The sequence below is a fragment of the Ruditapes philippinarum genome, unplaced genomic scaffold (assembly GCF_026571515.1).
Source record: "Ruditapes philippinarum isolate M1 unplaced genomic scaffold, ASM2657151v2 ctg7512_1_1_1_1, whole genome shotgun sequence".
In the NCBI taxonomy this organism is placed as follows: domain Eukaryota; kingdom Metazoa; phylum Mollusca; class Bivalvia; order Venerida; family Veneridae; genus Ruditapes; species Ruditapes philippinarum.
The window spans coordinates 61,147-75,437 of record NW_026855598.1 but is presented as its reverse complement, the minus strand read 5'-3'; the positions used below and the strand labels follow the sequence as shown (position 1 = coordinate 75,437).

Genomic DNA, 14,291 nt, shown 5'->3' with positions numbered 1-14,291 from the left:
AGTTTAAAAGTAGCTTTGGGTTATAGAATTGTCAATGAATGCACATTCACAAATTACGTGGATGACTATCATTTTAATCAATGAAAATGCTATTTTAAGCGATGTCGAAAGCGTATTTCTTGCATATCAGACTGGCGTTTCCGTGAGTTTTACCCATGCCGGAAATTTCATCTGGCATGGGGGGTGCCAGATGAGTCGCGTGCCAAACAACAACGTCATTTTTGCGCGCTTTATGAATGAACCGCGTTAAAATGACGTCGTTTTAGAAGGGAAATATGTGCTAAGGATGACGTCAGTTCACCGTTGTTATTTAAATTGTAAGTTCATACGCTATTGTAAGAAAATAGTTATGGATGAAATGACTTTAATTTCCATGAACATATATCATATTGTGGTAAACCATTTAAGATATGAAATAATATGACAGAATATGCAAGAAAAAATATCTAACATATGTTTGCGGTTCGGATCGGAATATCCGTCCCTCGGGAACCCGCCCATGGGCGGTAACTCGGCAAGCCTCGTTACCGCCCAATGGGCGGGTCCCCTCGGGACGGATATTCCGGTCCGAACCGCAACATATGACAGATATTATTAATCACAAATGAATCTGACTGTCGAGTAGTGGAAGATATACATGTCGGACTGTTTTGGCGAGAAGATTTTTGTTAAATGATTTACATCAATGTTAAACAACAGGTTTATCTTGAACAAAAAACTTCGAAATTAATAAGTATTACAAACCCGAAATGCAATAGAAAATCTAAATTTAGTATTACTTGATTTTATTCAGGCAGTGTTCGTATATCTTCTCCGTGGTGCAAGGGTAATGCGCTCGTTTAGTGTGTCTGGGGTTCAAATCCAATTCAAGGCAATTATTTTTTATAAAGTTTCTTTGTTAAGGAAATAGCCACGATATGCAAGGATAAAGTGTGGCTGTCATAAAAATGAACATAACTGATTTTTTGATGCAACTCTAGTCATGCAAATTTCCATATGTATCAAACTCTGATACCAAGCAAGAAGAATTATAGTACATAAAAATAAACTTATACAGGAAAAATAATACAGTTATACAGTGCGATTTAGATTGCAAAGATCAGAAAATACCACAGAGCTTGCAGCCTTTTGATTTATCTTGTTTTTCGTATGTTTGTTCTGGAGATTAGGTGGGTGGTTCTCGTAATACTTTAAGATTTATAAGATTGTGTATTAAAAGCCTTTGTAAACTGTTTCGGAAATACTGGATATCGTTTTGAAAATTTATATAGCTACTTAAGTATTTTAAACACATGAACGAAAAATTTCACAGTAACAGGAATTAAAATAAATCTTCCTAAGTATTTCGGTTATAGTGATTATACCATAATCAAACGTTAAAGGTCTCCTAAAAAATGTTCTTTGGAATTAAATACTAAGTGTAAGCACTAGAACATAAACCACCAGATTGCTTGCAAAATCTTTATCGGCAGGATAAATTGGTTCACAAAACATAATTTTTCACAGTCATGATCAAATGATCAGACTGTCTTTTTCTTCCTGTTACCGAAAGATACGAACAGACTGTGATTTTCTTCCTGTTACCGAAAAATACACACTAGGAAGATTTCAAGTAGAAGAGACATCACTGACAGTATGTTCTTAATATTTGAATAGAAAAGAATTTGCTAAAGCCAATTTATGAAAGAGAAATCGGGGATGTTACTTATTAAATTATTTGCTCATAAAAGAGGGTTTATATTACTCGTTTAGATTATTTTCAAAAACAAAAGTCTCAAAAAGCAAAGGTTAGCTGATATTAAGATGTAAACCGCGACATATAAAATTAATTTACCTGTGAAACTGGAGTGAAAATGTGTTAGTTTATCCGGTTTTTTCTTCAGTGCCTTCAGCACTTTGATCTTATCTGTAGTACAAGTAAACTATATCGTTTTCACCGAAAAATCATTAAATTCTAAACAAGTTTCTAATAGAATCATAAACATTTATTGTATCATAGTTTGAAAACATTTCTGTTGAAAACGTGTCAGAGTTAAATCAAATTCATATACATGGACAGTGCGTAACTGGAGTGCAGGTAATAGTTCCCAACACTCCAGAGCATGCCCATTGATGTACTCATTCTTTTTTTCTTTTTCTTTTTTTTTTGGGGGGGGGGTGCTTTTTGTGGAATAACGATAGAAATGCCACATTCAGAAGCTGGTTCATAGGGTTTTTTTCTGGGGTTTCATATTGTTACAACAGGGAACGTGCATTTAATTTTGCCTATGGTATGAATATGATGTAATTGTGAATGGAACGTGTATGTACGATCATATCAAGATAGCCTACGAAACGTCACTCGTTACATACACAGATGCCCGTTTGTGCCAGAAACAATTTTGCAAATGGGGCACCTGAGTTCTTACTCCACCAGTAAAACTGAAGAGTCGCCAACATGACCTACAAAGTTGTGTGTGACGTAACCCCCACTCCATCCCAAAAACAAACAATCACATCAAATGAGACATGTCAGTAACTGTATTTGATTTAAATATGTTATAGATAGCGTTAGATACATTTATTAGTGTGATTACACTGTGCTCGTTATAGTATAAATATCACCGATGCATTATGTTTGCCTTAGAATATTGAAATTGATACTGAAATGTCAATGAAAATAATTGTACATGTATATAATATCTTTCCGTTTTGTCTAGAAAATGTCCGCTTCGCTGGCGTTTGATTTCTCAAGACAACGAAATTGCTACCTTGATTATCTTTTATACAGTTTTTCTTCGTTATACTCAAGTTATATAAACATGATAGGTTAGAGTGTTGAGAAAAAATCAATAAACTTTTTTTATCCCCGTTCACTCTGTTGTTCCAAAAATGTCCGTTGCGTATTTTAGTCATACCCGATGAATTGTGGGGTAACTTCTGTACATGTCTGGGAAAACCAACTTTCATTTTTGCATCAAAAGCTAATGTGAAAATGCATTTTCTAACATAATTGTTGTTAGAGGGTTGGTTAAAGTGTAAGTTATTGTTATTTTAGTTATAATATTGTGATTTGTGAGGAAATTTGTTTACATTTTTCTGGACACCAAATTACCTGTCAGACCTCAGTGTAGCCCCTTTAAAACTAGTTAAATAATGTGGAAATAAATAGTTGTGTCATATATGAAGAAGAAGAATCTTTATTTTGCAAATTAACTCTCAAAAGAGTCATGTACAAGCATTCATGATATATACAATTACATGTATGCATAAGTAAATAACTAATTACATAGCAAGATGACGTGACTGCAAGTATTTCTTTTCTTTCATTATTAATGGTTACCATTGATTATATATTTAATTTACAAGTTATTTACTTTTTGAGAGATTCTACATTCAAATATATAATAATAAGAAATACTTCGTGTATGTATTACACTTGCAATCTCGGGAGAGACATTGTCAGCATCTATTACATAGTATACTTTAAATTCTCTTCCATACACTGGTCTTTGTAGTACATTTACTAATATAAGCTATTTGGTTTTGATTTATTGCAATAGTAATATGGCACAAAATATTGAAATTATACAAACAAAACGAAACAAATGTTACTTCTAAACTATATACTTTTGAACGCATATAATGCTTCAAACTTATTAAAAGTAAGACCAGTGTATGATTTGAAACTTACAAATTTATAGCCTTTATAATCATCGTGTTACTTAAATTAACCTATTATACATATAATACACAAAGAATTGCAATGTATCAATAATACATCTATATACAATTACATGACAGCTAATATTCGTACATTACACATATAGAAGTACAATACAATGTGTCAATAAACTTCTATGTACGCTTGCATGGGGCTAGATATTCGCATAAAACATATATATAGAACTTTAAATTAAACCTTTATGTACCTTTACACGAGAATTGTTTGTAACTGTTGTCTAATATGGAAGGCATAGTACATGTATATAAACATGGCTAAATTTCTAATATCCTGTACATTATCGCTTGTAATCAACTGAACAAATTTAAACATGCTAGGAAACCTCCAGTAATATTTCTTTAAAAATCTTGTTCGGAGTTCCTGATAAATAGGACATATATAATGACAAAATGGAACTCGTCCTCTAATTGATTACATGCTACACAGACTCTATCAATTAAAGGTACACTGTGGGGTTTTCTCCATCTACCAACCTCTATTTCTAGACGATGAGAAGACATTCTTAAACGTGACATAGCTATTCTATACTTTTTAATATCAACAATATCTAAATATCTACTAAAACTGAAATCATTGAAAGTGTGGTAAAATAGTGCTCTGGAAGAATTACTGATTCGGGCATTTAAATCCTGTTTCCATGTGTCTCTAACTCTCTGGTTAAATACATTAAGAAAAATTTTAACATGCGGAACTCCTTGGTTTTGCCATACATTGTTGAAACCTAATCTAGACAATAGGTATATGTAAGAATATTGCAAATATAAGCACATGTAAGCAAACTTACTTATTAAGTGTTCATATTATTAATTGGATTTTGGCTTTATAACAACATATTTTCAAAATCAAAATGAAGTAATTTTAAGCGGTACCACTGAAATAATAATAACATTACATATATGCAAAACAATTAAAATAAACTATTAAAAAATAAGAAAAAAAATCTAGTAGACTAATTTAACAATAAAACATGAAAGTATTCAGAATTCATTTTACTTTATTCGTCGCAATTAAAAAGTGGTAATGGCGTTCCATAGTTTAAAAAGCTGTCGGAAACGACTTGTTATTAAAACACATTTTAAGCCGTTTTCGAATGTTTAACTTAGGCATGTATTAATATGTGTAATTTAGATAAGTTAATCTGTTTTCCATGAATATTACTATACAGTACAGATCGCTTGAAATACAGATCTGTTGAGTCTTGACCTTCAACGTAGATATTGAAAGATGAATTTCAAATGTTCCCGCTTCAAAACTTTGTACAACGGAAAAGGAAATGACGATGTTTGTTTTAGCTGTGCATATTCTATTTTTAACATAATATTATACTGTATGCATTTCTATATTTGGCAAAATATCACGCGATGAGTGACACACGTGTTTATGGTAGCTAAAAGCATGCACACGCCGCGGGCATAGAATTATATTTAATTAAACCGAGACACTGTTAACCGTATTTGACCGAGTTACCGCCAACATTTCGTGGATATATCCACGGATTTATATTATTTTAAATCCGTGATATATCCAAACTCCTCACAGTACATTATTATAATATGTATCACGGTGCATATCCATATCGGTACCCTCTTTGCGAAATCTGCTGAAACGGTACCCTCTCTGAACATGCACAGGTCTTTCTCTGCTAAAAACAAACCAGCGATGGATACCAATCCAGTAAAATTTCATTGTAATAAGGAAAGGAGGTATGTCACGTAGAAAAGATGTATACCACGGAACACTAGGATGTTTAATTTATGTGCTGATTTGTCATGTGCCCGATTTTCATGTACTGCAACTTAACAATAAGCTACAAAAAATCGACATGTCTTGCTTCGCCCATCACCTCGACATATTTTTTGGGCTGAAATGAACCTGTGGCTTGATTATATATGCATCATACATATTTAATATGTTTCATATACATATCATCTTCGGACAAATGGCAGTATATTGTCAAAAATAAATGTAAAATTCATAAAAACACCCTACTTTCGGTTTTGCAGTGGCACGGGCTACCTCTCTTCATTTGAATTTTTATATCACAGGTACCCTCTCATTTTTTAACACATGGGTACCCTCAAAGCACGACATATGCTTTTATTTGCGTTAATCGTTAAGTATGTAATATTTACATAAAAGTAAAAAGTATTACATACACACTTAACGAATAACGCAAATAAAAGTATATGTCGTGCTTTGAGGGTTCCTATGTGTTCAATAATGAGAGGGTACCTGTGATATAAAAATTCAAATGAAGAGAGGTAGCCCGTGCCGCTGCAAAACCGAAAGTAGGGTGTTTTTATGAATTTTACATTTATTTTTGACAATATACTGTCATTTGTCCGAAGATGATATGTATATGAACATATCAAATATGTATGATGCATATATAATCAAGCCATAGGTTCATTTCAGCCCGAAAAATATGTCGAGGTGATGGGCGAAGCAAGACATGTCGATTTTTTGTAGCTTATTGTGAAGTTGCAGTACATGAAAATCGGGCACATGACAAATCAGCACATAAATAAAACATCCTAGTGTTCCGTGGTATACATCTTTTCTACGTGACATACCTCCTTTCCTTATTACAATGAAATTTTACTGGATTGGTATCCATCGCTGGTTTGTTTTTAGCAGAGAATGACCTGTGCATGTTCAGAGAGGGTACCGTTTCAGCAGATTTCGCAAAGAGGGTACCGATATGGATATGCACCGTGTGTATAGTATTATTTTTTTCTAGAATTTCTTTTTTCTGTCAATTTAACAAATCTTCAACAGCTGTAAAAAAGATCGCTCGCATGCTTCTTTTTAAAGAAGCAAACTTGTATATAATATAACCCTTAATTTGTTGGAAATGAAAATTATTCTAACATAATTATGTCGTTGGGTTCTTTTTATTAGAAACTGAAAACTTTCCGCCGAAAAAAATTCATTCCGGTGATAGTAACTTTTCTTTACATTAAATTGCATCGCGAATTCTAAATATAGCGCAATGTAATTTTGGACGATCGCAAAAATCACAGGCGGCAGGTATATTTTGCTTTTAACCATTACCTATTCAATGCAAACATTTATACCTGATTCAACATAACATAAGTAGTGTTATTATATACGGCTGGCGTATTAAAGTGCTTAGTTTATCTGTTTATATATTTGTTGTTCGTCCCATGACAATGTCGAACCAACTTAACTTAACAAATTATATTAAACAGTACAAAAATACAATTCTATAATAAAAGTAGCAGTAAAAACTATTTAAAACACTGAAATAATGATAATCTAGGGCAAATGTGGACAATACTTAGCTGGTTAAATTGCCTTACTCTTATGAAAAAGTGGAAAAACCCTGGGAGTTTGTGTGTGCTATTTGTACCTGACCTGTAACCTCTACACCATGTCCAAGTTTGGTAGAAGATTGGCCATTTTGCTGACAAATTATATTAAACAGTACAAAAATACAATTCTATAATAAAAAAAGCAGTAAAAACTATTTAAAACACTGAAATAATGATAATTTAGGGTAAATGTGGACAATACTTTGTTAAATTGCCTTAATTACTCTTATGATTCCAAAGGCAATTGATTTCCATTGACCTTTACGAAAACCTAGCTAAACACCGTTTTCCGGTACGTTACAGATTAAGCTCTGGGGAATTATACCAAATGAAGTACATATAACACAGTTACATGATATTCCTATTAAGGTGAAAAAAATTGATGTTTTTGAAAATTATCAATATTCCTTTAATATCTATTGCAAATTTTTCAAAAAAATAAATTGTTTATAATGAAAATCAATAAAATTTAAACAGACGTAGTGGAATCTTCCATTATAAATTAAAATAAGGTTATTTTCTGCCTAAACTTGTTTATTTACTTTATTTTTTGTATGGAATTATTCATACAATGATATTTAATTATTTTCTTATAAAGAAATAACTGTTTTATTTCAATTTAATTTAAAAAAAAGACCGAAAACATTGAGTTCGCTATTACACTCCATTAGGTGAATTCCCCAGAGCTATGTACAGAAAGTACCGGAAAACGGCATTTAGCTAGGTTTTCGAATTCGTGAATAGGAAAGGTGCCCAAAAATTATCAAAACCCTGCTTTCCTTAAAAGGCAGGGGCTATGAACATGTAAACAAATATGGCAGCTGTACGGAAACAAAGGGGAACGGACCACTAAAAGCATAGACCATTTGTATATTACACCAATTATCACAGTTAACTATGTTTGCAGAGTGATTTTAGTAAAAAAAAATATATGAGAATAAGTAATCTCAAACACCCCAGTATATGTAAATTCCAAAACTCATATGAACACTTGTCAATGTATAGCATTTCCTTCGTATCATATTTGCTCTCATGTTTACATCTATAGACACTAAAACATAAATGTTTCAAAATATTTTTGAAATAGAATTGTTGAACATAAAAAGTCATATCTGTTTTTAAAAAATAAAAGTTCAAATAGAGATAAAACCACCTGATTGAGCACTGGTTTGGTTGCCTGAAAAATATAGTGGTTTTATACCCTATATACAACTCTGTGGTAAATTGTATCCTGATTTGTGTAATTAAAACGCTTTAGCTTATTGTGAGTTTGAAAGGGCCAGCTTTGTAACAAAAATAAGTTTCCCTGCAAACTTTTTGTTCTGAAAGAGTTTTTATGTGATTTTGTGAAAAACTGGTTGAGCACTGGTACAGTGACTCTAATTAAAGACTCTATGTTTAAGAGGTTCTACATAAATTATAAAGTGTTGCACTGTTAGTCAAAATATATTGATGTGCCAAAGCTTGATTCTGTGTTATTTTGTGCTGGGTCAGAATCTCGCTTTATGTCAAAACCAAAAGGAGACCTTTCTGTGGTGAAACAAGGATTTCGATGTAAAGGTAAATGTGAAAATACAGCAAATTTAAACCAAGAATTTATTCAACAATATAATTTTAAGGAATTAATGGCAAAAAAGTGCCAGTCTATCAACTTAGAAGAAAGTAAACCATGTTAGTTTCAGTTCACCGTCTCATTTGTGTACCAACGCTGCCATATTGTGATGTTGCTACAGTAATGTAACATGTACGCTAAAAATCGGTAACGTTCGGTACCGTGCGTAAATAGAATTATCAGTGAATGTTGTCATCAGGCCTCCACACCCCGAGATAAATTTATTGACCGAACACGGGTATCCGAATAATAAACTTTTAGTGACGTCACTAACAATGGCTGCGTCAGTATGGAATCCATATTCATGTTATTCACAACTATATCATTGTAAATATGTACATTTTATGAGGCCCACAGGGTAGATTGCCTTTGTTGCAACTGTGTAGCCTCTTTAAATAAAGACTTTATTATTATTATTATTATTTGTGATCATGCTTTAAAGGGACTCCACTGATGTTTAAAAGCCTAAAAACATAACATTTAAATTTCTTACATAAATGAGCTGGGGCACTTTAGACAGAAATATATGCAAAGATAGTTAAGAAATATACTTTGAAATAATTGAAAATCGTATTTATATGCTTTTCTTAGTCCGATTTGAGTGAAAAGCGTTTAAACGCTTTTCATTTTGGGTCATTTATTTACAATGTGAATAATTTTTCTGGAAAAACGAAGTGCCCAAATGATCTGAAATTCTGCACAAAGATTAGAGGTCTAAACCTACATCAAATGGTACATTGATATGGAAAAATTTTTTTCAGTCCCATCATATCAAAAAACTTCAGTGGAGTCCCTTTAAAATGGGTAAAACGGGTAAGACTAAGGAATGCTTGTTTCAGCAATGTTGGCTTACAAAGTACAAGTATATAAAATCGACAAGGGACCCACATAAAGCTTTGTGCTGTGTCTGTATGAAAGAAATCAATTTAACATCGATGGGGAAAGTGCATAATTGACCTCTCACGCCAAAAGTAAAAAACATCTCAAATCAGTCTTTCTTCAAGCAATGTTTAACAATTAACAGTTACATATATGTAGTGTCATAAAGATCTCATAATGCACTTTTGACAAAAACAAATTTGTTTTCTTGAAATATTTTGGTGTAAAAGATTAAGTTCTCTTATAATAAATGAATATTAAAATGTGTTTTACTAGTTAATACACATTTGTGCATTTTTCCAGAACTTATATTTCATACCAAATGAGTCCTTGAAAAACAATATTTTTCCTTGAAATTCCTGAATGAACCATGTTCAAATGAATCATAACACATTTACTTTTGTAAATCGGCAAACTGTTAATCAGTCTAGTAAATCGACTGTTTATAAAATAATTTAAAACACTTACACTGGTTAAAATTTATTAGTATGTATTTACAAAATTAACTTGGTTGCGAACTGTGCCGTACCTGAACAATTTAATTTTGTAAACGTACTAATAAACTTTAACCTATACGTGGAGAAACGTTAGTCTTTTTTTTTTTTGCTAAACATGTTTATTGATGGATAAACAAATAATGTATTTCAATAAAATTTATATTGTCACCACTAAGGGTGTAACGGTTTATCTGATACCGATATATTGCAATATGAAAAAATAAATTTCGATTTTTGGAAAACCGGTATTTTATAAAAAATCATAATTTTCAATTAATTGCCTTCTAATTTTGTACAAATTTCACATAAAATCTTTAATTGGCGAATTTTATTGGCGCCAACGTAAGGTAAAAGTATCCAACAACTAGTACACTTAAAAATCAATAAGCGGCCGCATAATTTACATAAGCGGCCCAGATGTGAAAGGTCACAGGCGACTAGTTTTGTTTATCAAATTCTGTGACACTTTACTTTCTATTTATTCCTTACATTTTTATTAAGTTTCTACTAAAAAGATAATATATAATGTTACTCCATCTTTACATCAAAACATATACACAACAATACGTATTGCAATATATTGCAATACACTTCAGCAAAATGGCAATATATTGCAATACGGTTTTTGCCGTATTGTTACACCCCTAGTCACCACTCTGTAGTATTATCTATGTTGTTATTATTATATGTTACAACTTGCTGCATATTAAAAACAGCAACTCCTTGCCTAGGAAATTTTTGTTTTCTAAACGTGCATTATCTATGAAATTTTTTTATGAATTCAAATGGTAAATTCTTGCTTTAAATTTTTCATTCCTCAACAATTTTCAGAAAAGTAAAACTCGTTTCTCCAAGCGCCCATTTTCGTTTGTCTGTATCTGAAAGAACCTGTGTACATGTACCATTGATTTATCCGTGTAATAAAAGACTGTTATCATAACAATTACATGCTGTTATGTCCTAGATATTGGGTGTTGTTTAAGCGATGTTCCAGAGAAGTTTTTGTCCCGGTATAGAAAATATATTCAATTGATATGCAGTCCTCTTCCTTACTTAATTTCTTTGTGTCAACTTAAAATTTATAAGATGTAGTTTAAAATAAAGAAATTTTATTTATAGATTTAATTATTTAAATTGGAGCCGTACGTGATTCCTGTCCGAAATCAGTTAAACAATTTTCCATGCTGATACAATCCAAATTGAAAAGAAAAGTTACATTTATTTATTAGCTCACCTGTCACTTTGTGACATGGTGAGCTTTTGTGAATGCTTTTCGTCCGGCATCCGTCCGTCCGTCCGTCGTCCGTCCGGTTCAAAGCTTGCGCTCAAAATCCCAGCGCAAATTTCACCACAGAAAAGGTACTTCTTATGTTGTACGTAGAAGCTAAATATTGCCCAGACATAAAGATAGCACAATATCTCGTTGCGTAGTAATTAGTTGGAATATTGCTCTGTAGGTATTCTTTACACACACACAAATAAGTCCAAATTTTTGAAATGGTTGTTAGCAGATTAAACACGACCTTTAAAATTGGTAGAACAAACATAGCTAAAGAGGCTTCAGCGAACAGGTTTGCACAACGTGGGAATAAAAGCGACATTTAAAGTTATGGAAACCAGACAAGTTATTATTACCATGTGGCAATTATCGTTATTGCAGCAAATTAGATTAGAAGTTTGTGGTGCAGCATCTATTTTTACAAAGTACTTTGCCGCAAATGTTAATGAAGATAATATTGATGTATTCATCTAGAACAATTTTTGTAAAGTTCATCTATGCCAGTTTAGGCCATCTTAGTCCCATGATAATACAAGAAAGCAGGATGTATTTCAATTGTATTTGTAAAAAAATAACACATTAGGTTTAAAGTTTCAAATGTTTCAATATATCATAGGTGCCTGAAATTCATCATAAAACAATTGGATATTTTTGTTCTCCTGCATGTCAAGTGTTTTTTTTTTAAATTCTGTTTTTCTTATTAATAAGGAGTAACAGAACAGAAGGTGAATATGGAACCCCCTTGGGAAGTATATGCCCGAGATGTTCCTGCAGATTTTGATGAAATGAGGAAAAGGGAGGACCGAAAGGAAAGAATAAAACCATTCTGGGATTTATTAGTGTATGTATTACATAAAAAATAGCAATAGTGATACATGTGTAGGTAACATTGTGTATGTTTGACATCTGTTAATGATGGTGGTGACATTTGTTACATATTCATATCACAGTCACCATTGATGATTTCAATATATTATATCCTGAATTTTTCAAATGATTTTTGTAATGTATGATCTTTATTGAATTATTTTAAACATTAACATTATTAATTACGCTTCATTGGTTTGTTTATCTGTTGGTATCCACATGTATTTTAATAACTGTTTCTTAACATCAACATAACAACTTGTCATTGGTTTAGATTTGGTATTCATGCACCTCTAGAGTCTTGTTTCGATATCATTGCTATTCGAAGATTTGTATTTTCGTAGTGTTGCTTGATTTTCAATCAAAATAAATGTTTTCTGGACTTTCATACGCTATAGTAATTCATTTTGTTAGTCCCCTACCGGTTTAACCGGAGGGGACTTTAGGTTTACCGTCTGTCTGTCCGTCTGTCTGTCAGTCCGTACTCACAGGAGAGTAATTATGTGGCTAGAGGGACAATAGGTAACTGTTCTTTCTCTTTGATGTCATTCATTCCGTAATGCTTTTATGTGGCTATTTTCTTTTGTGTGGCTAAAAAGAACAATCGAGAGAACAATAGAGTAGCCACATAATTACTCTCCTGTTAGAACGTCTGTCAGTCCGTCTGTCCACAAAACTGGATCCCGCGATAACTCAAAAAGTACTGAAAATATTTTTATGAAACTTGATATATGGATAGATGGCAGTATGGAGATTATGCACATCTTTTTGTTTTCTTCCTATGTTGAACATTCTGGTTGCTATGGCAACAAATAGTCTGAAAATATGAAAAATTTAACACATAAACTGGATCCAGTGATAACTCAAAAAGTACTGAAAATATTTTTATGAAACTTGAAATATGGGTAGATGGCAGTCTGGAGATTATGCACATCTTTTTCTTTTCTTCCTATGTTGAAAATTCTGGTTGCTATGGCAACAAATAGCCTGAATTTCAAGATTTCTGATTTAATTTTTTCAGCTTTTTCACTATAAGTTCTTTATTTCTTAAGGTGTTTACATCAATATTTAAATGTAAGTTTCTGGTCATTAACCACATCATAAGTGACAAGGTTTACAACTCTAGCACAAAAATTATCAGTATTACCTCCCTTGAACTAGAATTTTTATGAAAAAAAATGTTGTCTTTTTTAAATAACTTCTTTATTTCCTAATGTATCTACTTCAAACTTCATATATATGTTTCTTATTATCACTCAACATTTTTGAGAAGGTTAAATACTCTAGCAAGACTATTTCCAGAATTATGTCCCCCTTGAACTTAGATTTTTTTAGAGAAATTGGTATTTCACTCCAACTTCTTCATTCCTATGATTTACTTTAAAATCCCACATCGTAATAATATGACAAGGTTGTATAAACATAATTTCCTTACTAGGCAGGGGAACTTAACACATTACTGTGATATAGACAAACTTAGAACTCAAAAGATTTAAGTTCATTCATGTCATTTATTCACTGGTAAAATTGAATTGCCAATGGCCCATCAGAATGTTGCTGGGGTTCTAACCGGTAGGGGACTTATGGATTGCTTGCAATACTATGATAATTGCTTGTTATTGTTGCTTTTTGCAGAGTACTAAATTTATTAATTCAAACCGTTTTGAGTTCTGATATAAAAGAAGAGTAATTATATGCATTGCATACAAGATATTTAACCAAGCAAGAGTATGTTATTAAGGAAACTTTAATTGAATATTGACTTTTAGCTCATTTCAGTGCTCTACTGTGAGTTTTAGGATAGATGAATATGACCAGTTAAAATCTCAATATCTTCTTGTCAGAAACCATAATACCTTGAATGCTTGATATTCCTTTGTTCTATCTTTGATTGTAATTAAGTTATATTCTCTACCTTAATAAAGAAATTTAATTTAAATTCTTTTACAGAAATGATAAAGAACCAAAAGTTAATAAGGTAAGTTTTTGTCTGTATTTTTATAAGTTCTCAGGAAAGTCTTAAGTATTGGAATTGAAATTGTAGATGTAAATGAACATTCTGTTTATTTTATGGTATAGTTTAACTGACTGGGGACTG

At 32.0% G+C, this 14,291-nt stretch overlaps 1 pseudogene; it reads left to right on the top strand.

Annotated features, from left to right (window-relative positions):
- The first annotated feature begins 6,702 nt into the window (after window positions 1–6,702).
- The window catches only part of LOC132743838 (helicase with zinc finger domain 2-like), a 44,884-nt pseudogene continuing 37,295 nt past the window's right edge, over window positions 6,703–14,291 (top strand).